The sequence below is a fragment of the Juglans regia genome, chromosome 8, assembly GCF_001411555.2.
Source record: "Juglans regia cultivar Chandler chromosome 8, Walnut 2.0, whole genome shotgun sequence".
NCBI classification, from domain to species: domain Eukaryota; kingdom Viridiplantae; phylum Streptophyta; class Magnoliopsida; order Fagales; family Juglandaceae; genus Juglans; species Juglans regia.
In genome coordinates, this window is record NC_049908.1 from 14,646,673 (window position 1) to 14,673,122 (window position 26,450).

Genomic DNA, 26,450 nt, shown 5'->3' on the forward strand with positions numbered 1-26,450 from the left:
CTTCAGTAAAAATACACTAAAATGCGGGATGTTACACCAACTATAGTTCAAATAGTTGGTGCAGTACCATGACCCTGAAGAAATTGTTGCTAATCCCCAAAGTTGGCCTCAAAGTGGAGAAAGCACCTCCACATGTCATATAGGATATGACCAATCATAGGTGACCAAATCATGCTCCCACAGAAAAGAAAATAAAAATCTTGCCGAACTTTCTAGTTTTTTATATTTGAGAAAACATATATGTACCTAATAACTATCTTAATTAACCTAATAACAACATAGTGCATGGTGACTTCGTATATATTTAGCATTGACCACTTATAGTGCATGCAAATCTCATCAACATTAATGTATATATAGTTTCTCTAGCAAAGACGATGACTACTCCAATTCATAAACTTAAAAAGCTTTAGATATTTAACAAGAAAAATAAATGCATGAGGTTAAAACTTGTAATAGATATTTACAATTAAATATGAGAAACGTGATTAGAGGACTAGTTGCTTCACCAAAGATAATGAATCAGCTTGATGGCAACATGAAGCTTTAAAAAATGTAAGCCAACGTAGATCTTCCCACCTAAACAGAACTACCAGGTTAATGAACCAGAACATAGCAATGGGAATGGACCACAAGAGGAAGGCTACAACTTCTAAAGTCTGAAACTGGATTGAACCTAACTTAACTCTCTAAAGTCTTTGCTTTTCCTAAAAATATTTTGGAGCCCAAAGGCCCCAATTTTTTTTCCAAACTCCGCCCAAAAACACAACTAATTTTTTTTTAAAAAAAAATCTAGAAAAATCAAAGATACAACATCCTAAAAACCAATTCTTCCAAATCATAACAAATCTTCATTTATATATATATATATATATAGATATATATGTTTTCGGATATAACAGATCTAAATAGATCTAAACAAATCTTCTAAATAATAATAACCCACGGCTCTAGCATTTTGCAACTAAACAGATCTAAACAGATACTCTTCAAACATTCAAACAGATCTAACCCATAAAAATATGTAATGGACCCAACTGACTTGTTCGAGAAGTCACTCTCCAGAATTAGGGAAGGAAAGAAGAATGAAGTCGAGAGAGAAGAGAGAAGTCTGTAAGATGAATGAATTTCCCATTGGGAACTTTTCCCTCCAAGTTCTTTATTTATAGTGAATGTTTTAACAAAACGACAGTGTTTTAACAATTAGTAAGAAGAAAAAAGACATTAAATGACAACATTCCATTAAAGAGATGAAACTAATTCTATACAACACGACACCGTTCCAAGCTTCTTCTTCACGGCTAACTGTCATCAACTACCTTTCCATTTCTGACTTTGAACACAACATAGCAACCTCAAGCAACACCACACCTTGCCCACTTCCATCTCGCCATTCCAAGACTGAAACCCTTCCACTCCAGCACCTTCTCAACCCATAAAAAAATACTCCTCAAACATTCTCATAAAAAAAAAACCCAAAATCAACAAAGAGAACAAAACAGAGGGAAGAAAGAAAACATACCCAAACGAAAATACATTCTAATCTCTTGTATCCCAAGCTCAAACAATTCCACCGTTCGGCATCGCAGATAGCAGAGAGAGAGATAGAGCTGATGAGAGAGTGATTTCGGGAGGGGCTAGGGCATCGCAGACACAGAGTAGAGCGAGAGAGAGAGCAGATGAGAGAAAGGAATTGGGGCGAGGGTGGCGTAGGGCCTCAACTTCGCAAAGTAGTGAGAGAGAGAGAGAGAGAGAGAGAGAGAGAGAGAGAGAGAGTAGATGAGAGTTGAGAGTGTGCTTCGGGGAGGGGGGGCGCTAGGGCAATCTCCCCGGGTAACGATGCTTTTTTATTTAAACCAAAACCGATACCCGGGTGTCGAAACCGCATCCAAGCTGGATAGCAGCCTGAGTTTATTCCAGGCCAGAACCCGTAATATGAACCCGGTTATCCTGGTTATAATCCGGTTTCGGATGAACAATCTTACTATAGGACAACTTGTCATGATGAATGAGAGTTGGCAAACGATTAATAAGGAGCATTGCTTTGTTGAAGGTGTTTGTCGAAAATTTAGAGGGCACAGAGGAGTACACTGGCTGGTTCCAATAATGTCCTAGTGATGTTGCTTAGCCAGGCTATTTTGTTATAGAGTCCTAGGGCACAAAAATTGTTAAAGAATTCCTTCCAAATCAAAATACTTGTTTAACATTTTGTTGACGTATTTGCCACCCCCATCAATTTGAACAATTTTTACTCGAAGTATGAAATTGATTTTCCATCTAATATCTCGATGTAGCTCACATCAATTTCATCAATTTACCGTCTGATTTCCATCAATTCCATCAATGTGAGCTGCATCTGATTTTTGGGACATAGGGAAATGCCAAATAAAATGCGAGTATTCATAAAAAATGACAAGATAAAACCAAAACCCATCATAAGAAGGCATCAAAGTAGGCCCCCACGCATCAATATGAATAACATGCAGAAAAGAAGAACCATAAGCACTTCAGTTTTGAGAGGGTAATTTGATCGACTTTGAGAAAAACCAGCAGTGTTATTCAAAAATGGTAAGCAATGCATAAAAACTTCAATGCACAAGAATTACGATGGCCCAAACGTGTGTGCCACAAGTTACTAGAAACATTATTTGTTGCAAGTCCAATGGAAGAGGTAGGAATTTTGCTTGGAGAAACTAGATACTGGCCATATACAATCGATCCTTTATGCATCCTCTATGTGTGTGTATGTGCAAGCATGCATTTCATAACCTTCTCTACCACACAACACCTCACGCCACTCTAGGCCATTGTCCATCATTCCTTTCTTTGCCTATTGCAGCACTTCACCACAAGTAAGCCTCGCACACGATCTCTCTCCCTATATATTTCTCACTCAGTTTCCCTCCCTCTCCCCATGCTTAGCTAGTCTTTCCCCATGCCATTTGTTGACATTACCCGCGTTGCGCACCTAAGCGCCGATAAGCCCTTCTCCATCCCTCTCTCGCCTCTTAGTTCTCTGTATCTATCTCTCTCTCAACTGTGTATCTCTCTCTCTCTTGTCTCTATGCAAAAGCCCAAAAGATTGACACCATGAGGCTCTATTGAACCGCCACTCGCAACATCTACCCTTCTTAGCCCCACCTCATGACGACCTAGATTATTACCTAAAACCTGAAACCTAGATTATTACCCCTGATTTTAGCGTCTAAGAGCACCACGAACCATCTCTAGGAAGCATCGCTTGATCGACCACTGCTTTGAGATTGGGTAAGGTACCCTTGAGTTCTAATCTCGTGGTCACCCTTTAATTTTTGGGACTCATATGGTCAGTGCCTAATGGAAGTTTGGGTTGTCTATGTTGGATGTGAGAATTATAGTTGAGTGATTTCATGGCTTGGTTGATGTTTGGAGGGTCCCTTGTACACAATGTCAAGGTTGGAGGCGATCCCGGAGGTCCGGAGAGTTATATCTTGTAACCTAAAACCATCTCTCATAACATATTTATATACTCAAAATTCTCCATCAAAATACAAATCCATTTATTCAAACCAAGTATATATGTTCCTCCACCAGAACACCAAAAATTACTCCAATGAAATAATTTAAAAACTCCATAAGGATTCAGAAATATCCATGACTCCAAATACTAAATAACATAAAATCATAAACATACTAAATAAGACTCTTCAATAAAATCTTGTACCCTCTACCACTTATTCCTTTATGATCATCAAACATTGCTAACACTTCCTACTCTTGATTTCCAGCTGATGCATCAAAATTATCTGAAAAATATTATGGAGATAAGGGGTGAGTTATCAACAACTAAGTAAGCAAAGAATATATACTAGTATGTAAACATGAGCATTTATAGAATTCAGAATGTAGAACAAAATATTTACTTTCAAAATGCATAATCAGAAAATTTGCTTTCAGAATGCAAAACCAAAATATGTTATCAAAAATATCGGAGCGAAACTTTTAGAAAACAATCTTATTCAAAAATCCTTTAGCATATCAAAATCTGAGATCTCATCTTTATCATATCGGAGCATCACATCGGAACATATACTATATTTAACTCCTATAGTAGGGTTATAAGCCACAATTATAACCTGTGGAAGGGCCGTATCCACTATTATAACTCGTAGTTGGGCCGTATCTACTATTATCACCCGTGGTTGAGTTGTATACCACTATTATTACCCGCGGCTGGACCGTATCCACTATTATTATCCGTGGTTGGGTCGTATACCATGTTTAACCCCCGTGGTAGGCTTATAAACCACAATTATAACCCATGGAAGGGCCGTATCTACTATAATAACCCGAAAATAGAACAGAACCATCAGAATCACACTTTAATCAAAATGCAGAATCAGAATCTCATGCCAAGGTTTTCAGATGCCACTTTATATCAAAAGCCAAATACTGAACAGTTTCAGATAATTTCACATGTTCGAAATAGACAGAATCAAAACATTTTCATTTATTCACAGCAAAAATTTTAGATCTCATGCATCAAAACATCTTTATTTCATCAAAACAAAACTTTCAAAAAAAGAAAGACTCATATTCGCTCTTTTCCAGATCAGAAATAGAATGGACAAAAACTAGCTCATGTCTACTCCAGCGATGACAATAATACTCCTCTTTCTTACGGATCTCATAAGTAATGCAGAACAAATAACTGAGATTATTTTCATATTTCTTTTCAAAAACAAATATATCATACACATTTTCATAAATCAACCCCAGTTCATTATCATTTTATGCAAAGTCTAGTATAAGAACCCCGCTTACATGGACTTCTTAACTTTATTAATTTCTTCAAAACAGTGCTAAATGAAAATTACTCGTCACCTATAAAATAGTTACGTAATACTCGTAAATTTCTCGTCGAACACATATTTCAATACTTAACCTAAAATGCTAAAATTAACGTACTTTAATTACTCAAAACCTAAAATTATCATAATCCTAAAATATCATCACTTTCCAAATTCCTCAATATCCACATATTTTCTGTGACTCTTAAGCTCTAAATTATTTCTAAAACTGCATACTAATATCTTTGCTAATTACAATCTATGCTACATAAAATACATCTCTAGTTTAAAAGTTGTCTTAGCAAAATTGATTACAAAAATAGGAAAGCAAAATTTCATTTAATAAAAATAGACTAATTAGTTTCTCTTTAAAGGGTTCAAAAATAAAGTCTTGCACTTACTATGTACTTTTGAAATTCATATTTCAAGAATATATTAATACTAATATTATATTTCATATCTTTATTTATTTTCTTTATAAATTCATGTATTTAAAAATAAAACCCCCCACAAAGTGAGTTTGATATATAAAGACCAAACTCGACCAACGTATCATTAGTCTGATGATAAGGGTATTTTAGGAATTAAATAACAAATGTAAGGACTCTTTGGGAAAACTGCAATTTATAAAACAATAAATGGAAACTACAACTACTCAAACTACCTCATGCGACCCAAAAAATATACTTCACCGATAGAGAGATGGAGGGCATGATGGAGTTGTGAACTAGGCGGTGGTCTACGGTGGCATGGGCAGCGACAGGTCATTGGGAGAGAGAGAGTAATGAGAGAGAGAGAGAGAGAGCACGAAGACGGAGAGAGGGCAGTGAGAAGGATTGGGCGTGACTTACCGGATTGGCAAGGAGTGACTAGCGGTGGCATGGGCGGTGGTTTCTGTGACTTATCTTGGCGGTTCCCGCTGGAGGAAACCGAGTGCTTCGCTTTCGGTGGTGCAAAATAGAGGCTTATGTGTGGAGTTGCTGTGTGTAGGAGTGGGGTGGCTCACGGTGGTGCTACTAGGTGGCCCGTGGTTGAGCTGGGGGGTGTTGCGCTGTTGGTCTTCACGCGGGAAGGATGTTCTTGATGGCAACGGACTGCTGCTGCGGTTGTTCCACGGTGGTCAAACATGGAGGCTTGCGGGTTGTGTTTTCTCTTGGGTGTGGTGGTGAAGGGCAATGTTGTGGAGGATCTCGGCACTTTGGGGTGGTTTGTGGAGGTGCAGTAGGCTAGCGGTAGCAATGTGGAGTAGGTGTTGCTTCACTGCAACTCAGGCGGCAGCACTCTAGCTTAGCAGTTTCTATCTCCAGAAAAGAACGTATATGTTCATCTATATATAAGCTAAGTGGTAGGAAAAACCCTAGAGATGGAGAAGGAGAGATGTACATGCATGGAGTTATAACTATAAATAGAAGACTGCAACCCTAGAGAAAATAAGGGAAAAGAAGAATAAATGCAAAGTTAATACGTATCTTATTATGTGCACTCTTGTCGTGAAAGTCATGGAGCATAGAAACATGCATGCCATGGATGTGAAGAATAACCCTAGGGAAGAAAAATAGAAAGAAAGCGTACGTGGCAAGGGGCTAAAAATGGCGTCTCACGAATTTGGGCTTTTTGGGCCCACTTCTTGATATTTAATAAATGGGTTTCATCTCACATTCTAAACTAGCCTTTGTTCCACACTTTATCAAACCAAAACTCAAAACTAAATCCCACTTGATCCATCAAAATATATTAACCGAAAAATAATCTAAATACCATGCCCAATAAAAAGTCTGAATCCCATCAATACAACTTCTATGCCCGTAAGGTATTTTCAAAATTGCTCGTTAAAACCTAAGTGGGCTTTTCATCCATATTTTAAAAAAATACGGATGCGAATTTCAAGCTGGGCTCGAGTGTTACACCTCCCCCCCTTAAAAAAATTTTGTCCTTGAAATTTGCTGCACTTAAGCAAAGTGTTTCCACGCCTAATTTAATCCTCAACCATTATGTCGAACCTAACATTCCAAAATTCTAATTTTCCCATGTTTTGTGCCTGGTGCCTTAAATATCTGCTAATCCTCTTGGCATCCATGTTCACACACCTAGTGTTAATCGTCGTACACCTCGAGGTCTAGTTCAAGTCTAAAACAAAACTTCCACAATGGAATTAACATCAGGTATAATTAATTATTGAGTAATCTTACAACTACAAAGAGATTGCAAAAAATGTAAATTCACAAACTCACATGGCTTCACATGATACTTTAAATTTTCTTTATAAGAAAACAATACAAATTTCATAGTGGAAAATATTATTTATCTTTGTTTTAATCTTATGTGATAAATAGGACTGTTCATCTAGGTCGGATTGTTTCTTGGCCTGGTTCAGAAACCAAGGAACCAGTTTCCAATTTTCTATTCCTAGTTCCGATCCGAAACAAATCCAGGTTGGAACCTAGGTTGCAAAACCCGAGTACACCCGGTCAGGGTACCAAGTTTTAAAATTCTGATTTTTTTTTCTTCTAGTTTGAATGTTTCAATTCCAAAGCACAAACTTCCATTCAATAGGAGAATACAATGGAGAAGGTGACGCAAATGGTGGACATCAGAGAAAACAAAACGTGCTAAATATTAAACAAAATATAGGTCTATCTTCTCAAAATGCATCTCGAGCATTAGGGGTGTGCAAAATTTCGAGATTTCCGACTCCGTTCGACATCCGATCCGATTCTGACTCTGTCGGAGTGGTTGAAAAATGGAGTTAGAGGGTGGAATGGCTCCGAATAAGAAGTCGGAGTCGGAGTTCCTTGGAGCTCTGACTCCGACACCGATTTTTTTTTTGAAAAGAATTCAGGTGGAAAACGACGTCGTTTTACACCTGAATTTTTTTCAAAAAAAAAAAAAATCAAACAACGCCGTTCCACATTATGTGGAACGGTGTCGTTTGATCATACAGGGGGTCCGAAACGCAGGACCCCCTTCCCTTCCCTTTCCTTCTCCCTTCTTCGCTTCTTCCTTTTTCCTTCTTCCTCCTTCTCTCTCAAGTCTCAAGTCTCAAGTCTCATGTCTGAAGTTTGAACAGCTGAACCTCCACCTCGCCGCCTCGTTCCCTCTCTGTTGCCGCCGTGAGTCTTTGCTCCTCCGTAGTGCTCAACTTCAATCCGAGTTTCAGCCTACGATGAGAACCCAATTCTGAGCCCTAAAATTAATCCAATTCATAAATTGCTTAATCCGATTTCGAGCCCGATTCCAATTCTGGGTATTTTGTTGTGATTGAAATGAATTTTTTTTATAAATTTGTAGTAAGGAAATGTGTTTGATAAAATGTGTAATGTGTTTGTAAGTTGTGTTGTATCCATGCAATGTGTTTGATAAAATGTGTAAGAGATGTTTCTAAGTGGGGGAGGCACATATGTGTTCTGAATCAGCTCTTCAAACTCTACCAATATGCTTCCCATTAATTTAATTAGATGCTTAATTAATTAATTAATTAATTTTAATTATGTTGTTTTGTCGCTTATATATCCTTGAAATAAAGACCATTGGAAATTTGAACGTGGAGATTATATGGGTTTCATTCAACTTTATGGACTTGTGGCTGACTGAATTGATCAAATTGATCATCCATTGGATGAGGGGGCCACCTACAACAAGAAAATGCCAAGACACTCCCATGATTTATCCCTTTGAAGTAGGCAGCATGTCAGAATCACAATCCTATATTTTAATTGCTATATTTTATTTGGTCCAGAAGACTAGAGCATGAAAGGGATTCGGGAACCACGTGGAAGGCGTTCAGGAAACAGATACATGATGGTTGTCTAGCTTGTTTGTCAATTGGAAACCTTCTGAGATGTATACCCGAAGACCAAAAAAAAAAAAGGTAAATACCTGGTGTGGGGTCTGAAGAAAACAACACAATTGATAGACCAGTTTAGAAAAATATACCACTCGAAATCAGCAAGCACCATGTGTGTTTCTGAATCAGCTCTTCAAACTTTTAATTAAAATGACATGAAAACTTTTATCATATACCTTTTATCATATAGTGAAAACTTTATGCATGGGTTATGATCATCATCATAATCATCCTCTACCCCTCTCAGGCCATCTCCACAACAAAGCCAATCCCTTTCGTGGGTCTCACTTTGAAATATGATCTCCACTAATCTCTTATCTTACCGCTTGTTGGTCACTCAGAATCCAGTAATTATGTAAATAGTAATAAAATAATTTATAAATAATAATAAAATAATTAAAATTAAGATATTTTATTGAATTTTAAACAATAAATTAAAAAATTATTTGAAAAGATCGATACGTTTTTATTTTTATTTTTTATGTTTGAGGATATGTAACCTTAAGTTGTATACTCACCCTATATATAATACTCCACATAGGTCACGTGCGTCCCACATGAAGTGATTGACATGTTTATTTTCTTTCGTGCCTATCTCCTATGCTTTGCTTGCCTCGTCAATAATGCTTATATTCTTCAACCACATTAATAGGGCCTCAAAGATAATCTTTCTGCTCTTCTTTATTATTATATATTGTCATGAATAATAGGCATATATAGTTACCCTTTATACCCTCAAATTATTAAGAGTTTTGTACTTTGCACCCTCTACTATGATCTAACATACTGTGTTATCTATTTCTCATTTATCTCAACAGCCATGATTGAATTAGAATGCAAAATATATATTAGTTTTAGGTAACTTGGGTGCAAAAAAGTAAACTCTCTCTAAATAAATTGGCTATGATACTTTTAATGTGTCTAACTATACCATGTGGAGTGGATGCATGAGCTATTCTAACTGTTTAATTATTCAGTTTCTTGTATGTTCTTTACTTGTCAAAGTTGATCTTATTTAGATGTTGGTTTAAATTAGTTTATTTTTGCGTTGATTTAAAATTTTAAATTAGCCTAGTTTATTTTTAAACTAATTTGTGGCTTCTAATTTATTTTTTCAGCTTTATTGATTGTGATATGGATCCTAGACCTAGTGAAGATGATTGTCCACAAGGGGATGTGGCGGATGCCAATGCTACAACTCCTACACCGGTAGGTACTTCCACCCCTAGAGCCACATCTAGGGCAGCTACGTCTAAAGCAGCTACATCTAGAGCAGCTACATTTTGTGTGAGTAGTCGACTCCCACTCCCAGTAGATATAGAGGATGAGGATATGTTCAACGAAGAGGAGGAGATGCCAATTGAGCAAGATCAACCACCACGACTTTCTAAAAGGAGGTCGTGGACATGAGAGCATTTCACCAAAATTTCTGGTGATATTGAGAATCCGGTAGCAAGAGGCCATTATTGTGGGCAACTTTGTGGATGCCATTCGAAGAAGCAAGGCACCAGTGTGTTAATAGCACATCTAAATGGTTGCCAACGATATAAGATAGCGAAGGGATTGGCGGCCACTGATTAGACCAACCTTAGTTACCAAACTTCTACAGCCACGAATGGTACATAGACTAAGAAATTGGTTATCCCTCAATATAGTGAGAAGATGTTGAGGGACATGCTTGCAGAGATGATAATTACTGACGAGATGCCATTTACCACAGTCGAGAAAAGAGGCTTTCAAAAGTTTCTAAACTTTGTTGAGCCACGATTTCTCATTCCATCACGGTATACGGTGATGCGAGATTGTATGAAGAGGCATGCGAAAGACAAGGGGGAGATGAGGAAGATGTTTATTACCACTGGCCAGAGAGTGTCATTTACGACTGACACATGGACGTCCATACAGAACACTACATGTGTATCACAGCACACTACATTGACAGTGAGTGGATTTTGCATAAAAAAATTATTGGCTTTAAAGATATTGTGGATCATAAAGGTGCATCCATTGAGGCGAAGATGGATGATTGTTTAAAGGACTGGGGAATTTGAAAAGTGCTGTGTATTACAGTTGACAATGCTAGTGCCAATGAAACAACAATTGATTGGTTTAAGCGGAACATGACGGTGAGAGATGATGTCATTCGGGCCCATGAGTTTATTCACGTTCGATATTGTGCTCATATCATTAACCTCATAGTTGTTTAGGGGTTAAAAGAGGTTGATGATTCCATAACCCGAGTCCACAACATCGTAAAATATGTGAGGGGTTCCTCTAAAATGCTTGCCAAGTTTAAGGCAATAGGAGAAGATCTTAAGATTTAATGTTTTAGTATGTTGTGCTTGGACATTCCGACTCGATGGAATTCTACATACATGATGTTGGATGTGGCACAGAAGTTCCAAAAAGCATTCGAGCAGATGGAGGTCGAGGATGGGGGCCTGAGGTATGCTTTGTTGGAGCCAGCAGGACAAGGGCTCGGTGCGCCGGACGCACATGATTGGACCAGTGTGAGTTACTTTGTTGAATTTTTAAGAATTTTTTATGACATAACCATGCGGCTATCTGGATCCAAATATACGACTGCGAACTCATTCTTCAGCGAGCTCTCGGAGCTTCACTTCCAGTTGGAAAATAGTTGTACTGACTCTAGTGGATTGTTATCTGCTATGGCTACGAGGATGAAGATCAAATATGATAAATATGGAGGGAATATTGAGAAGATAAATAGATTACTATTTGTGGCTATGATCCTTGACCCCCGAGTTAAGTTGGCCGTTCTAGAATTTTGGGTAAATTCCGTCCTCGGGGCAGTGAAGGCTGCATAGTTTATTAGATTGCTAAAAAGTGATGTTGATGACTTATATAATCACTACAGTAATAGTTGTCAGCCTTCATCTGTAGCTGGTAACTCCTCACATTCGAGGCCGACGGGATGGACAGTTTCCTCAGATGATACTGACCTATCTGTAGGGGTTAGAGGCCATTGTATTATACGGTAGTATCATCAACTCATGTTAACAAAGAATATTATGCATTGTACATCTGAGATTGAACGATATTTTATGGAAGCTGTCGAGGCACCTAGTGATGTATTTCAGTTATAAACTTGGTGGAAAGTTAATTCTACCAAGTATCTAGTCCTTTCTCATGTAGCTCGAGATGTGCTAGCCATTCCTGTCACTACGGTTGCCTCAGAGTCGGCATTTAGCACTGAAGGTCGCGTGTTGGATGCTTATCGAAGTTCATTGTCACCTTCAACCATGGAGGCCCTCGTTTGCACACAGAATTGGATAAGTGAAACGCCCATTGGACTAGATACTGTTGGCGTTGATGCCGAGAGCTATAGGCTTGAATCGGGTAAGTTTATATGCTTTTAAATGATGATTTAATTAATTTTATAACTTCTACTTTTTAAGATTTTATAGATCTAATTGTGAACCCTAACATAATTGCCGATGATTGAGAGTCTAGAACGGACGCCCCTTGAGAGTTGGGATGGAGTTGAGAGAACCCCCTTTCTTGGTAAGAATCAAATTATACTTTTACCGTGTTCAATTTTTTATTATCAATTTTTTTTGCATTTATTGATTGCAACTTTCTATCTTCATTTCAGGCATGATCAATGGAACAAAAAATATTTGAGTGAAATCTGTGTTTAATTTTTATGTAGTTATATTTCAAGGCTAAGTCAATGTTGTTATTACGTTATAAATGAGACTGTTATAACTTATGGCTACATCATATATGTTATTTACTTTTTAAACTATTGTATTTATGGTTTTTTTTTTTTTTATCTTTTCAGTATTTTTTTTTTTTTACAAATTTGGACTTGGGCTTTGGTGATCATATTTATATAGTTATATTTATGTACTTAAATTCCGAGCAAAGACGTGGGATATGTACTCTTTATTCTATTAGTACTTATTCATCCTCTCTCAAACGTTTATAATTTATTAACCAATTGAAATTAATCGAATTATACAGATTCGTACCATCATTCTTCTCTATATATACATACATCATACATGCATGAATATTATTCACACGCATTTACATACATGTATCTGATCTGGTGATGAAGTTAATCTAGATTAATTAGCTCGAAGTACTACCTTTGATGGGCATAAAATAATCACCCCAGCGACACCTGACTAAAGTTTAAAGACCCTACATGAGAAATTAAAGGCATATTGGTCACCATCAGATTTTCTTTTTTCATTTTATTTTGTATATATTAAATGGACCACCAACATAGCTTGTCCTTCGATTTCAACAATACAAAACATTAACAAGTAATTTATTATATATTCCCGACCATATAATTTTACCTTCCCAATTGATTCATCCGTCCAAATACATTTCGATCTGTAAGAAATGTAGAGAAATAAATGGTCCGACTCCGAACGGAGGTCGGAGCTTCCGATCAGAGTCAGACTCCGACTCCGGTTCAGAGTCGGAGTCGGAGGAACAATTTGGCTTCGACTCTTGTCGGAGGTCGGAAACAACAACTCCGACTCCGTCGGAGTCGGAGCTCAGCCCTATCGAGCATCAATCTTACATGTAATAGCATCTGCAACTATGGATATTCCTAGTTCTGGGCCAGGTATCTTGTAGTGTTGAAACAAATGACAAGTCGGTTTTCATTAGTCACAGAAAGTAGCACGAGGTGAACTTGAACAAGATTTTGTATTGCATCACCTTTTTTTATCTGGGTCTGGTTTGCTTTTCCCTCCAACTCCTCCAACTCAATCTCTCTTCCATCGATTAGTTTCTCTACGACTTTCATCTGGCACAAAACCAAACTTTAATTAAATCACAATGAACCCAACCTTATTTGTTTACTGGAACAACACAAAGCATGATCCGCTACACCATTTGAATGGTGTTCTCACCTCATCAATGGTAGCATTGAAACAAGCAGCAAGGATATCAGTTATGCTATCAGAGATGCCTCACATTTCTAAAGATTCTGTAATCTATTCATAATCAAAGATAAGGAGTTATCGATAGGAAACAATAGAAAGTTAAGCAAGATGAACTACCATTGTTAAAGTAGCATACATTGATTACATGCTTAGATCTGGAATAATTGAATACGAGCTTAGAATGAAGAGTGCATGTCGTCAATGACTCCCGTGACTTGGCTAAAAGTGTCTTATGTGCAGATGCCTGGATAGGAAAAATGCCTGGAATGTGTTTCAGTTTTTAATAAAGATAAGATAAGAGAAACCAACAAAGTGTAGCTAAGAAAAAAGAGAAGGAAATTGATTAGGAAAAAACAAATCAAGTTCAAATCGGAACCCAAAATCCGGGTTTTAAAAAATTTGACTTCATCCAGGTTCTGGCTCGGGTCTAACCTGGGAAATCCCGGTCCAGGTTCCGGCTTGGGTTTGAATCCCTGGTTCCGGTTCGGGTATACCCGGGTTCCCGGGCTAGAACCTGAATGAAAATTCCTAGCAATAAATACTTTTTGTGCTCTCTTTTCTTTTCAAAAAAGAATTATTAGGTCCCTTCCTTTTTGAAAGTCAGATTACAATTATTTTGTTTAAACGAAAATCTTAAGTAATAAGAATGCAAAAAGACAAAAAAGAAAAAAGAAGATTCGTCCTTCTACACCATGTGTTGAACCAATTTGCTGAAGTTAAAGTTTTGTTCGCCAAAGCCTTGAGGAAAATCTCTTATTCAACATTATATTCTATTCACCCTGTGATGGATCTTCTACAAAACCAGTATTGTGTTCTTGATTGCAATAGAATCAAAGTAGTGATAAGGAGATCATAATGTATAAATTAAGCATGTTAATGAGCAAATAATAAATAAAATTCCTGCTACATGCTTATTTATACATTGATGTGAAGAAAAGGATACTGAAATTATGGTCTAGCCAAAATTGGGACTTACATTTATTTTAAGCGAATGGACGTATTATAACTCATGCACCGTTGTGATAGAATCAAAACTCTAGAGGATTCTACTCTAAAGTCTAACCCATTTCCTTCCATCTGCCTCATACCCCTACAACATTATAGGTAGACCATGAGTGGAGTGAGGATCCAACTGACAATCAGCAACTGCAATAAAAGGATTGGAATATTTGGTTGGCCAGGCAGTGATGTTGGTTACACACATAGCAGAGGAAGCGAGGAACAAGCATAAAAGGAGGAGATGAGAGGAAGGCATGAGGAGATCAATTTTGGGCCAGAAATTGGGGAAGCAGAGTGCTAATTTTTTATGTTCATTCATTTTAGTTTTAGATTTCAGCTTTTATGCTTCAATAGAAAATGCCTTTTCACTACATTATGCTAAAGTAATTTTCCAAACCTAAGCTTGGAAATATTTTGATTGGGCTATAAATCGGTCGGTGCAATTTCTATTTGGTGCGAATTTCTGTATCAATGGATTTACAAACAATCTTTACATGAGTTTAAATTAGGTTTTTCTTGTTGATCTCTTATTCCTTGTTGTCAAAGGGCACAGTGGATGCTTGGATTGTACAAAAAACCTATTTTGACGAGATCTATTTCAATTAGATTGTTTATTAATTCAATAGAGGCTTTAGTATCATTTGGGAACGTAAGATATTTACAAATCATCCGAGCATCTTTTTCTTGACTGAAATTGTAGGCAATTGGGGGAATTAGAACCCATTTTGAAACCAACCCATGAAAAAGAAATCCGCAGCGTAGGTGTTCGATCAATTGTTTCTTAGACATAAAAACCTGCGTACAGATTGATTTACATACATAGTTGTTGTTTTGAAGAATAAACATTCTAGGAAATTTGAGTGAGTAATCTGAAATTGGCAAAGTAATCCTCTGTCGGGATGAATCATTACTTTGCATACATACACATTCTTCTGAAGTTCTTCTTTTAGAATTAGATTAGACCATTACGTCCTATAGGTTCACAACTATGTTTCTACTTTTTTCTCGAAAATAGAAAAGGGTTTCCTCACATTGTTTTTCATTGGAACCATTTTCTCTAATCACCATAGTCCTTGTGAAATCGACGTTGGGACTCTCCCTTGAAAACAACTAGGCACCTTTTACACTTGCGGGACAAATTAAATGGAGAGACAAGTAATAGTTAGAATGGGTCCCTAAAATTCTTGTTTTCAATACATATATACAACTAATGCACTAGCTTCCAACGATTATCCATAGTGACATATATTCACCCGGGCAAGTAAACATCACCGCTTCAAATTAAATGCTAATCCCAACAACCCAAATGCTTATCCACACAAACCAAAAGATTCTCTACCCAAATGTCGAGCGGGTGTCGAGCGAACTCTCTGATTGCACACCGCTCGAGCTGACGTCGAGTGGTACTCGAGCGAACTCTCGGGTTGTACGATGTTGGCATCCCACTCGAGCTAACTGTCGAGCGGGTGTTGAGCAAAGTCGCGGGTGGGGGCTTCACTTGAGCTACAGAAACACCTCTCGTGCGAGCACACTGAAGAGGCACTTTTTCAACTAGATTTAAGCCACCTCTCAACCCACTCTCTGGTAAAAAAGATGCTTTGGTTTCCCTTCTCACACTTTGTCAAGATAAGAATCTTAATGGCTATGAATTTTCATGGAGGACTGATGATTACGACACTATTCCTCATGTAGCCATTTCTATAGAATGCTTCGGTAGGTATTATAACATCGCATATAATTCATGAGTAATCTTACAATCACAAAGAGACTGCACAAAGTAAAGTCACAAACACACGTGGCTCCATGAGTTTAAATTTTCTTTATAAGAAAACAGTATAAATTTCATAATGAAAAATGTTATTTCTCTTTCTTTTAATACTATGCGATAAATTAGACTGTTCATCTAGACAGGGTTTTTTCATGGCCTGGTCAAGTACTTGGAAAACTAGATTCCAGTTCCAGGTTCTGGGCCGGAACCCAAGTTGCAAAACCTAGATACAGCCAGTCTGAGTACCGGGTTATAAACCCGGAACCAGATTTTTTTTTTCCAGTTTGAATTCAATTCCAAAGCACAAACTCCCATTCAATAGGAGAATACAATGGAGAAGGTGACATAGATGGTGGACAACAGAGAAAACAAAAGGAGCTAAATATTAAACAAAATTTAGGTCTATCTTCTCAAAATGCATCTCGAGAAGCAATCCAACATGTAATAGCATCTGCAACTGTGGATATTCCTAGTTCTGGGCTAGATATCTTGTAGTACTGGAAAAAAATGACAAGTCACTGAAAGCAGCACCGAGTGAACTGGAACAAGATTTTACATTGCATCCCCTTTTGTATATGGGCTTGGTTTGCTCTTCCCTCCAACTCCTCCAACTCAATCTCTCTTCCATTGATTAGTTTCTCTACGGCTTTCATCTGGCACAAAACCAACTTTAATTAAATCAAAATGAACCCAACCTTATTTGTTTACTAGAGCAACACAAAGCATGATCCGCTACACCATTTAAATGGTGTTCTCACATCATCAACGCAAGCATTGAAACTAGCAGCAGGGATATAAGTTGTGCTATCAAAGATTCCACACCTTTTAAAAGATTTTGTAATCTATTGATAATCAAAGACTAGGAATTATCCATAGCAAACAATAGAAAATTAAGCAAGATGAGCTACCATAGTTAAAGTAGCATAAATTGATTACATGCTTTGATTCGGATTAATTGTATACAAGCTCAAAATGAAGAGTGTGTGTCATCAATGACTCCCCAGACTTAGCTAAAAGTGTCTTATGTGCAGAAGCAAGGACAGGAAAAACGTTTGGAATCTGTTTTAGTTTTTAATAAAGACAAGAGAAGAGAAATCAACTAAATGTAGCTAAGCAAAGAGAGAAGGAAATTGATTAGGAAAAAGAAAATCGGGTTCAACTCAGAAGCTAGAATCTAGGTCTTAAAAAATTCGAATTCATCCAAGTCCAGCCAGGGTCTGAGCTGGACTAATGCGGTCCTGGTTCTGGCCCGAGTTTTAAACCTGGGTTCCCAGCCGAAAACCGTATGAACAATCCTGGAGATAAATACTATTTTTGCACTCTTTTCCATACAAAAAGGAATTATTAGGTCCCATCTTTTTTTAAAGTGAGATTATAATTCTGTTATTTAAAAGAAAATCTTAAGTAATAAGAATGCAAAAAGACAAAAGAGGAAAAAGAAGATTCGTCCTTCTACACCATGTGTTGAACCAATTTACTCAAGTTAAAGTTTTGACCGACAAAGCCTTCAGGAAAATCTCTTATTCAGCCTTATATTCTATTCACCCTGTGATGGATCTTCTACAAAACCAGTATTGTGTTCTTGATCACAATAGAATCAGAAGTAGTGATAAGGAGATCATAATGTATAAATTAAGCATGTTAATTGTGCAAATCATAAATAAAATACATACTACATACTTATTTATACATTAATGTGAGGAAAAGGATACTGAAATTATGGTCTTGCAAAAATTGGGACTTTACATTTATTTTAAGTGAATGGAGGTATTATAACTAATGCACCGTGTGATAGAATCAAACCTCTAGGGGATTCTACTCTAAAATCTAACCCATTTCCTTCCTTTTGCCTCATACCCCTAAAACATTAAAGTTAGACCATGAGTGGACTGAGGAACCAGTAGACAATCAGTAACTGCAATGGAAAGAATGGAATATTCGGTGGTTCAAGTAGTGATGTTGGTTACACATGTTACAGAGGATGTGAGGAACAAGCATAAAAGGAGGAGATGGTAGGAAATAATCGCAGGAAATCTTTTGATAACACAGATTCCTATTTCTTAATGATATCCCACGATCAAGACAATTGGCCGAATCTTGCGAAACCATTTCATCGAAGTTCATTGATATCTTCTATTGATTTTAGCATAAATTGATTACATGCTTAGATCTGGAATAATTGTATACAAGCTCAGAATGAAGAGTGCATGTCATCAATGACTCCCGGGACTTGGCTAAAAGTGTCTTATGTGCAGATGCAAGGACAAGGGAAATGTTTGGAGTCTGTTTCAGTTTATAATAAAGGCAAGAGAAGAGGAATCCACAAAGTGTAACTAAGAAGAGAGAGAAGGAAATTGACTAGGAAAAAAAAAACCAGGTTCAACCAGGAACCCGGAATCTGGGTTTTTTAAAATCCGGATTTGGGGTTCCTGCCTAGGTCTGACCTGAGCTCACCTGGTCCGAATTCTGGCCCAGGTTTGAAACCCCGGTTCCCGGGCTGGAACCAGGATGAACAGTTCTTGCAATAAATATTTTTTGTGCTCTCTTTTCTTTTCAAAAAAGAATTAATAGGTCCCATCCTTTCTTAAAGTGAGATTATAATTCTTTTGTTTAAAAGAAAATCTTAAGTAATAAGAATGCAAAAAGACAAAAAATAAAAAAGAAGACTCGTCCTTCCATACCTTCTGTTGAACCAATTTGCTCAAGTTAAAGTTTTGTCTGACAAAGGCTTGAGGAAAATCCCTTATTCAACATTATATTCTTTTCACCTTGTGATGGATCTTCTACAAAAGCAGTATTGTGTTCTTGATCACAATAAAATCATAAGTGGTGATAAAGATATCATAATGTATAAATTAAGCATGTTAATTGAGCAAATAATAAATAAAATACCTGCTACATGCTTATTTATACATTAATGTGAAGAAAAGGATCCTGAAATTATGGTCTTTGAAAAATTGGGACTTTACATTTATTTTAAGTGAATGGACATATTATAACCCATGCACCAGTGTGATAGAATCAAAACTCTAGAGGATTCTACTCTAAAGGCTAACCCATTTCCTTCCTTCAACCTCATACCCCTACAACATTAAAGGTAGACCATGAGTGGAGTGAGGAAGCAGTAGACACTATCAAGTAGTATAGAGTTATACACTATCAAGAATTCCTCCAAGAATTCCTCCCCGTGAGATCATGAGAGTAAAACTTTTCTTTCAAGAATTCCTCCAAGAATTCTAAAGATGTTTCAAGATTTCGAAAACTTTTTGAAAGATTAATTGATCTTTCAAGTTTGTGCGTTGGTTGCTATGGCGATTGGAGCTTCAGCCGCCACAACCAGGACGATGGCAGAGATTGTATCATCACGACCTTTAGCAATGCCAGAGGTAGAGGTCCCCATGCGTGAAGCAAAGCTGATCGAGGGAGAGTTGTGTTTCGTTTTCAACAAGGATGAGATTGCACGAACGGCGGCTCCATTTCGTTACTCAGTGGTGTTAACATTTCAAAGACGTCGACCTTCTCTGGATGCTATTCGAGGATACATTAAGAATCGTTGGGGAGTGTCTTCAATGCCGGTTGTTGGTGCGATGAGGAGTGTTTGAAATGTTCTGGTGCGATTAACGAATGAAGCAAATTTTGTTACTGCTATGTCTAGGGAAGTGATGGATATTGCAAACGTCCCGTACAAAATATTCCACTGGACACCTTCGTTTAATGAGTATGAGGAATCTCCATTAGCACCGGTATGGATTTTCTTACCAGGGCTCCAGCCTCATTTCTTTCATGAATCTACATTGAAGATCTTTGTAGGCCCTTATGGTAGATATTTGAAAAGAGATAATGCAACGGCTTGCGTATCAAGGCCAGAGGGAGCAAGAATGTGTGTGGAGATGGATATTTGTAAAGAGCATAGGCATTATTTCTGGATTGGTCTTCCAAATAAATTGGGAAGCCATTTTCAAGAAGGAAGTGATATTTGAAACACTTCCAGCATATTGCTCAACATGTCATCAACAAGGGCATTCAAATAGCACGTGTAGTAGGGAAAGATTACATGCAAGAGATAACAAAAGAAGTGTAATTCAGGTTCGTGAGGATCTGAATAAAAAAGGGGAAAAAAAGCTGGTGTGGAAATAGGTGAATAAAAAAGATCAAATTAATTTGCAAGAAACGGAGAAAAAGGAACCAGAGCAAGTGGTATTTTATGCTATGCCGGATGGGGTAATGATGTCGTCCTTAGCAATAGATGATCAAGCGGAAATTCAACAGGAAGGTAACAGTTCGCAATGTTTTGAGGGAGGAACGGTTGAGCCGAGTGCCAGGGAAAGGGATGTGGAAGAGGAGCAGGAATTGTTTAAGGCTAAGGAACTGAAGGTTATAGCGGAAGCAGAGGTATTATTGGAAGAAGTTGTGGATGCAGAATTGGAGAGGATTTCGGACATTGTAGTAGATGGTGATCCTATAATGGGATGCATGATGGAAACTCAGGCGCAGACAGAGGTGCAAGAAAATCAGATGAATGTGGGTACTGTTAATATGCAGGCTACGGAGGCTGAAGCGAAAAGGGCTGTGAATCTAGATGTGGTAAATTGTAACGTGGAGTCCTTAGATGCAGTAACGAATGTGATTCCGCGGCAGGGTGTCATAGTGGAGACAGACGAGGAACCAGATTTGCCAATTATAAAATTAAAGAAGAAGAAAAAAATTGTAGTTGCACCACTAGGTATGCTCACTCGGTCCTCCAAACAGGTTTGATATGTTAGATAATATCTTAGTTTGGAATGTGAAGGGGGTGGGCAGTTCATATTTACAATTACAGAAGTATATTTTTGAGACAAAACCAGACGTCTTGGCTATTTTGGAGCCATTCGTAGCTGAATGTCGTATTAAGAAATGGGCGAGAAAATTGAAGTTTGATAACTTTATGACTAATTATCATCAAGAAGGTAAGATTTGGGTCTTTTGGCAGAAGGATGTTTATATGCAATTTGTTTCCATCTCTAAGCAACAGTTTTTTGGGTTGTATAAAAAAGGTGAGAGTGAGATTTTTATAACGTTCATCTACGCGAGCTGCTTTCAATCTGGGCGTATGCAACTATGGAGAGAATTAGAAATAGTTCAAAGGCAGGACATTCCGTGGGTGGTTGGGGGTGATTTTAATGTTATAAGATATGATCATGAAAAAGTTGGGGGTCTTTTAAAGTCTCAGGGCGTTAAAGATGACTTCAATAATAGCATAATGAATTGTGGGCTTATGGAAATTCAAGAAGAGGGTTCAAGATTCTCATGGTGTAATGGGAAAGAAGGAAGAGGTCGAATATGGGCTAACTTAGATCGGGTAATTGTTAATCAAGAATTTGTTCGGAGGTACCCCGCGGCGAAGGTTTTTATTTTGGCAAGAAATACCTCGGATCATTGTCCGTTACATGTTAAAATTTCAAACTCTAGACAGTTTTATGGACCAAGGCCTTTTTTCTTTCAACGTATGTGGAATACACATAGAGAGTTCAGAAATGTGGTTGAAAAGAGTTGGGGAGAATCTACAAAGTTCCATGGACTGTTGAATTTGGCCACCAAGTTGAAGCGGTTGAAGCATACTCTAAAGGAATGGAATCGCACTTCGTTTGGCAATATCTTTGAGAATATTACACGGTGGGAAGATCGGATAATTCTATTGGAAGGCAAGGTAATTCAGTCAGGTGATGCAGAGGATGACAAATTGTTGCAAGAAGCTCGAAAAGATCTGCATGAATGGTTGCATAGAGAAGAAATATTTATGGCTCAAAAGGCGAAGTCAAAATGGATAAAGGAAGGGGATGCGAATACCAGATTGTTTTCATGGTATGGCCAGGAATCATAGACGGAAAGCATGGATTGGAAAAATGGAGATGCAAGATGGGCAGGTGCTTCAGTCCCCAGTTGAAGTGCATGATGGAGCAGTAGAGTTTTTCCAGAAACTTTTACAATCGGAAGGTAATAAAAATGCTAAAGATGAAATATGTCAGATTGTAACCCCGACTGTGACGGAGGAGGAGAATTTTGATCTGGTTAAGATTCCGGGCATGGAGGAAAAGTTAGCAGCTATGAAGACCATTCCGGAGGATAGTAGTCCTGGGCCAGATGGGTTTGTGTCCAGTTTTTTTATTTCATGTTGGGATATTGTTGGCAAGGATGTTCTTAATGCAGCTAAGGAGTTTTTTTTGGGTGTTCCGTTGGGACCATATTATACTTCAACCTTTTTAGTCCTTATTCCTAAGACAAACAATCCGGATAGTTTTGCTAAATTCTGGCCGATTAGTCTATGCTCGGTAATTTATAAGTGCTTTTCAAAAATTATAGTCGGAAGAATGAGGCCGTTGTTATTTAGCATTATTTCAGAAGAATAGGGTGCGTTTGTTAAGGGGCATAGTATTTTTGAAAATGCATTGTTGGCACAAGAAGTATTACGTAGTCTAAACAGGAAGACGAGGGGAGGGAATATAATGCTGAAATTAGATATGATGAAGGCATATGATAGACTGGAATGGAATTTTTTATGGGAGGCCTTACATGCTTATGGCTTTTCAGATCAGTTTGTGGCTCTTATAAAGAATTGTGTACAGAATTGTAATTTTTCGGTAATGCAGAATGGAACTTATAGAGGGTATTTCCAATCATCCAGAGGTATTTGGCAGGGAGATCCTCTTTCGCCATATTTGTTTATTCGAGCAGAGGAAGTGTTCACAAGGCTGGTTAAGCAAGCAGTCGATCATCAGAAAATCAAGCCTCTCTCTATTCTTGGAGTGAAAACACAGGTATCCCATTTACTTTATGCTGATGATGTTATATTTTTCTTAAATGGGGATAAAAAATCAGTGAAAGGGCTCATGAAAGTTATAGATATTTATTCTATAATTGGCAGGCGTTGTTTTGAGAATATTGTTTTGAGAATATTGTTAATAAAGTGCGAGCAAAACTTGATGGGTGGAAAGGGATTCTATTATCTGCGGGGGGACGTATTGTGATGATACGACATGTACTATCTAGTTTACCTATTCACCTTATGTCAGTAATGGATGTACCAAAGATGGTCATTAGAAAACTTAATTCAATTTTTGCTGGATTTCTTTGGGGGGGCACGGAGGAGCATCGTAAAAAACATTGGATGTCTTGGAAAAAAATCACTAAACCAACACAAGAAGGTGGATTAGGTATTCGGGATTTACTGGAGGTACAAAAGGTGATCCGATGGAAATTAGCTTGGACTGTACTCTATGGTAGCTCCTTATGGGCTAAATTCATGAGGGAAAAGTATTGTAAAAAACATCACCCAGTACAAGAAATGTGTAAATGGAATTCCTCTCCTTTATGGAAGTCGATGGCATCATGTTTTGTGGCGGTCATAGAGCAATCAGGGTGGCGTATAAATGAGGCACATATTCCTTTTTGGTGGGAGAATTGGTCTGGGCTTGGTATTCTGGGCAAGCAGGCAGGAGTTGTAGATAATCCAAAATTGATATTGCGGGAGATGATTACAGGAACAGAGTGGCATGAAGAACGGCTCACGGAGATGATAGGTAGAGAAAAGGCTCGGTATGTTTGCTTGAAGGTGAAGTTGGGCAGGCTGGAGTTGGAAGATAAGGTCTATTGGAAGGCTTCAAATAATTCAAATGTCATTGTTAAATTTGGATGGGAAAATTGCATAACAAAAAATGAGAAAGTTAGGTGGGCAAATGCCGTTTGGGATCCTGGTATTCCTCTCAGGATTTCTTTTATATGCTGGAAAGGATTACAAGGGGCTTTGAGTGTAAATACCAATATTCAACGCCTGGGCATCTCTTTATGCTCGGCGTGTGTATGTTGTGACCAGCCAAAGATTGAAACGATGGATCACGTATTGGGAGAGGGGGATTTTGCATTGAAGATGTGGAAAAAGGCTTCGGATATGTTGGAGGTTGAATTTGAACAGCAGCAAAGCTGGAGAGAAAGGTTGTGGAATTGGGTTTCTAGAGGTAGAAGGACTTCGCAGCTAGATCATCTAAGAGGCATCACGCCTGTGTTTGTTATATGGATTCTTTGGTTTCGTCGGTGTAGGTTATGCATGGAGAATATAAAGATGTCAATCCAAGCATATTGGGAACAGATCTTGTTTTGGTTCAGGAACATATATATAAAAATGAGAAGAAAGAAAAAATTAAATATTGCACATGTTAATATTCTTTAGCGTTGCTAGATTCCTATTGTGGAGGTGCGTAGTCATATTCATAGGCTTTAATTGATTTTTGTTGTTGTTGTATTTAATACATTGTAAAGTTTTTGGGAAAGTAGTGAGTTTATTGTATTCCGCGGTATTCTTCCGCCAAAAGTGAGGGTTTATTAATAAAATTAGGGAGGGGTCACTATTGGACATGTGACCCTAACTCTTTAAAAAAGATAAAAAAAAAAAAGAAAAAAAAAGAGAAGGAAGCTGCAGACAATCAGCAGCTGCAATGGGAAAAATGAAATACTCGGTGGTTTAGGCAGTGATGTTGGTTACACACGCTGCAGAGGATGGGAGGAACAAGCATAAAAGGAGGAGAGGAGAGGAAGGCGAAGGCAGATCAATTTTGGTCCAGAAATTGGGGAAACATAATGCTGATTTTCGGTGTTCATCCATTTTAGTTTTAGATTTCAGCTTCTATGCTTCAATAGAAAATGTCCTTTCACTACATTATGCTCGAGTAATTTTCCAAACCTAAGCTCGAAAATATTTTTATTGGGCTATAACTCGGTGGGTTCAATTTTTGTTTGGTATGAGTTTCTGTATCTATGGATTTGCAAACAATCTTTATATGAGTTTAAATTAGGTTTATCTTGTTGATCTCTAATTCATTGCTGACAAAAGGCACGGTGAATGCTTGGATTATACAAAAAACCTATTTTGATGAGATCTATTTCAATTAGATTGTTTATTAACTAACTAGAGGCTTTATTATCATTTAGGGATTGCAAGATATTTACAAATCATCCAAGCAACTTTTTTCTTGACTGAAATTGTATTTGAAGCAATTGGGGGAATTGGGACCCATTTTGAAACCATCCCATGAAAAAGAAATCCGCAGCATAGGTGTTCGGTCATTTGTTTCTTAGGCATAAAAATCAGCATACAAATGGATTAACATACATAGTTGTTGTTTTGAAGTCTAAACATTTTACGAAATTTGAGTGAGTAATCTGAAATTGGCAAAGTAATTTCTGTCGAGATGAATTTGTACTTTGCATGCATACACATTCTTCTGAGGTTCTTTATTTTAGATCGAATTAGATTAGACCATTACGTCCTATAGTTTCACAACTAATTTTCTACTTTTATCTCTAAAAGAGAAAAGGGTTTTTTCATAATGTTTTGCATTGGAACCATTTTCTCTTATTACCATAGTCCCTATGAAATCGACCTTGAGACTCTCTCTTCAAAACAAATAGACAGCTTTTGAACTTGGAGACAAATTAAATGGAGAGACAAGTAGCTGTAATAATGGGACCCTATAGTGAAATATATTCACGCGAGCAAGTCAACGTCACCGCTTCAATTAAAAAGCTAATCCCAACAAACCAAAAGCTTATCCACACAAACCAAAAGCTTATCCACGCTTTCATTTTCAACCATTTAATTTTCTATAGTCCCACTTTTAAAGAGGAATATAATAATGATATTATCTCTCAAGTTTTTAAGTGAAGATAGACATATAAAATAAACTCAACACCCAAGTGCGCTGGTGGCGATCAAGAAGGATTTACTCAGAAAGTCCTTGAAGGGCGACTGGGATGGAGTTATTGATATCTATCAGAAGCACCCAAGTGCTCACAAGGCAAAGCTCACATGGAATGAGGACACAGCATTACACATAGCTGTCTCCGATAACAAACAAGAGAAAGTGGGGCGACTTATGGACATAATTTCCTGTTATCATGGGATCTTCAGAACGATCTAACGGTGGATGATTAAAACACTGATTTGAAAATATGTAAACGTTAACTTAATTAAAAGCACTTAGAGGAATTAAGGTAGAATATTATTTAAACTAACTTTAGTTTATAAAGTAATATGCCTTCATCATTAATAA

General features: G+C 37.5%; 1 pseudogene; it reads right to left on the reverse strand.

Moving 5' to 3' along the window:
- Positions 1-13,214: 13,214 nt before the first annotated feature.
- On the reverse strand, positions 13,215-13,881 carry LOC109001601 (annotated as a pseudogene).
- Positions 13,882-26,450: the final 12,569 nt, after the last annotated feature.